The sequence below is a fragment of the Oncorhynchus keta genome, chromosome 8 (assembly GCF_023373465.1).
Source record: "Oncorhynchus keta strain PuntledgeMale-10-30-2019 chromosome 8, Oket_V2, whole genome shotgun sequence".
In the NCBI taxonomy this organism is placed as follows: Eukaryota; Metazoa; Chordata; class Actinopteri; order Salmoniformes; family Salmonidae; genus Oncorhynchus; species Oncorhynchus keta.
The window spans coordinates 48,671,525-48,674,595 of NC_068428.1; the positions used below are offsets into that span (position 1 = coordinate 48,671,525).

The following is a 3,071-nucleotide window of genomic DNA, read 5'->3' on the forward strand; positions in this document are numbered from 1 at the left end:
GAAATGCTTGGTAAACAACAGGTGTAGACTAACAGTGAAATGCTGACTGATGGGTCCTTGGTAAACAATAGGTGTAGACTAACAGTGAGAAACCTAATAACACGAAGAATAAATACACAATGAGTAACTATACCTTGGGTACACAGGGTACCAGTACTGAGTCAATGATAACTAGGCTATATACACAGGGTACCAGTACTGACCCAATGATAACTTGGCTATATACACAGGGTACCAGTACTGAGTCAATGATAACTTGGTTATATACACGGGGTACCAGTACTGAGTCAATGATAACTTGGTTACACAGACTGACTATTTATCAGTCTCATGTCTTGGGGGTAGAAGCTGTTCAGGGTCCTGTTGGTTCCAGACTCGGTTGGTACCTCTTACTGTGCGGTAGCAGAGAGAACAGTCTATGACTTGGGTGGCTGGAGACTTTGACAGTTTTTAAGGCCTTCCTCTGACACCACCTGGCATGGAGATCCTGGTTGGCAGGGAGCTTGGCCCCAGTGATATACTTGGCCGTATACACATTACCCTCTGTAGCGCCTTGCGGTCGAAAGCCAAGCAGTTGCCGTACCAAGCGGTGATGTAGCTAGTCACGGTGCAGCTCTCAATGGTGCAGCTCTCAATGGTGCAGCTCTCAATGGTGCAGCTCTCAATGGTGCAGCTCTCAATGGTGCAGCTGTAGAGCGTTTTGTGAATCTGAGGGGCCCCGTGCCAAACCTTTTCAGCCTCCTTCTTCACGACTGTGTTGGTCTGTGGACCGTGTTCATTCCTTAGTGATGTGGACACCGAGGAACTTGAAGCTCTCGACCCGCTCCACTACAGCCCCCTTTTTCGACGTGGATGGGGGCGTGGCTCGGCCCTCCGTTTCCTGTCGTCCCCGATCCTTTGTCTTGCTGATGTTGAGGGAGAGGTTGTTGTTCTGGCACCACACTGCCAGGTCTCTGTCCTCCTCCCTATAGGCTGCCTCCAGGTCTCTGTCCTCCTCCCTATAGGCTGCCTCCAGGTCTCTGTCCTCCTCCCTATAGGCTGCCTCCAGGTCTCTGTCCTCCTCCCTATAGGCTGTCTCCAGGTCTCTGTCCTCCTCCCTATAGGCTGCCTCCAGGTCTCTGTCCTCCTCCCTATAGGCTGCCTCCAGGTCTCTGTCCTCCTCCCTATAGGCTGCCTCCAGGTCTCTGTCCTCCTCCCTATAGGCTGTCTCCTCCCTGTCGGTGATCAGGCCTCTACCTCCAGGTCTCTGTCCTCCTCCCTATAGGCTGCCTCCAGGTCTCTGTCCTCCTCCCTATAGGCTGCCTCCAGGTCTCTGTCCTCCTCCCTATAGGCTGCCTCCTCCCTGTCGGTGATCAGGCCCTACCTCCAGGTCTCTGTCCTCCTCCCTATAGGCTGCCTCCAGGTCTCTGTCCTCCTCCCTAGGCTGCCTCCAGGCTGCCTCCTCCCTAGGTCTCTGTCCTCCTCCCTATAGGCTGCCTCCAGGTCTCTGTCCTCCTCCCTATATATAGGCTGCCTCCAGGTCTCTGTCTTCCTCCCTATAGGCTGCCTCCAGGTCTCTGTCCTCCTCCCTATAGGCTGCCTCCTCCCCGTCGGTGATCAGGCCTCTACCTCCAGGTCTCTGTCCTCCTCCCTATAGGCTTTCTCCTCCCCGTCGGTGATCAGACCTCTACCTCCAGGTCTCTGTCCTCCTCCCTATAGGCTGCCTCCAGGTCTCTGTCCTCCTCCCTATAGGCTGCCTCCTCCCTGTCGGTGATCAGACCTCTACCTCCAGGTCTCTGTCCTCCTCCCTATAGGCTGCCTCCAGGTCGTTGGTGATCAGACCTCTACCTCCAGGTCTCTGTCCTCCTCCCTATAGGCTGTCTCCTCCCTGTCGGTGATCAGGCCTCTACCTCCAGGTCTCTGTCCTCCTCCCTATAGGCTGTCTCCAGGTCTCTGTCCTCCTCCCTATAGGCTGCCTCATGGTCATCGGTGATCAGGCCTCTACCTCCAGGTCTCTGTCCTCCTCCCTATAGGCTGTCTCCTCCCTGTCGGTGATCAGACCTCTACCTCCAGGTCTCTGTCCTCCTCCCTATAGGCTGCCTCCTCCCTGTCGGTGATCAGACCTCTACCTCCAGGTCTCTGTCCTCCTCCCTATAGGCTGCCTCCAGGTCTCTGTCCTCCTCCCTATAGGCTGCCTCCAGGTCTCTGTCCTCCTCCCTATAGGCTGTCTCCAGGTCTCTGTCCTCCTCCCTATAGGCTGCCTCCAGGTCTCTGTCCTCCTCCCTATAGGCTGCCTCCAGGTCTCTGTCCTCCTCCCTATAGGCTGCCTCCAGGTCTCTGTCCTCCTCCCTATAGGCTGCCTCCTCCCTGTCGGTGATCAGGCCTCTACCTCCAGGTCTCTGTCCTCCTCCCTATAGGCTGTCTCCTCCCTGTCGGTGATCAGACCTCTACCTCCAGGTCTCTGTCCTCCTCCCTATAGGCTGCCTCCTCCCTGTCGGTGATCAGGCCTCTACCTCCAGGTCTCTGTCCTCCTCCCTATAGGCTGCCTCCTCCCTGTCGGTGATCAGACCTCTACCTCCAGGTCTCTGTCCTCCTCCCTATAGGCTGCCTCCTCCCTGTCGGTGATCAGACCTCTACCTCCAGGTCTCTGTCCTCCTCCCTATAGGCTGCCTCCTCCCTGTCGGTGATCAGGCCTCTACCTCCAGGTCTCTGTCCTCCTCCCTATAGGCTGCCTCCTCCCTGTCGGTGATCAGACCTCTACCTCCAGGTCTCTGTCCTCCTCCCTATAGGCTGTCTCCAGGTCTCTGTCCTCCTCCCTATAGGCTGCCTCCAGGTCTCTGTCCTCCTCCCTATAGGCTGTCTCCTCCCTGTCGGTGATCAGACCTCTACCTCCAGTTCTCTGTCCTCCTCCCTATAGGCTGCCTCCAGGTCTCTGTCCTCCTCCCTATAGGCTGCCTCCTCCCTGTCGGTGATCAGACCTCTACCTCCAGGTCTCTGTCCTCCTCCCTATAGGCTGCCTCCTCCCTGTCGGTGATCAGACCTCTACCTCCAGGTCTCTGTCCTCCTCCCTATAGGCTGCCTCCAGGTCTCTG

The 3,071-nt window shown here is 56.6% G+C and overlaps 1 long non-coding RNA gene across 6 annotated transcripts; it reads right to left on the reverse strand.

Annotated features, from left to right (window-relative positions):
- Nucleotides 1-1,060: 1,060 nt before the first annotated feature.
- LOC127931601 (uncharacterized) lies at nt 1,061-2,751 on the reverse strand. Of its 6 annotated transcripts, none has more exons than XR_008141899.1 (3): nt 2,679-2,751; nt 2,369-2,430; nt 1,061-1,075 (listed from the first exon to the last, which is right to left on the reverse strand). It is a non-coding gene; the product is annotated as an uncharacterized LOC127931601 (long non-coding RNA). The 6 variants fall into 6 exon arrangements; XR_008141896.1 differs by lacking the exon at nt 2,679-2,751 and adding an exon at nt 2,493-2,565; XR_008141900.1 differs by lacking the exon at nt 1,061-1,075 and adding an exon at nt 1,908-1,922.
- Between the last annotated feature and the right edge of the window lie 320 nt (nt 2,752-3,071).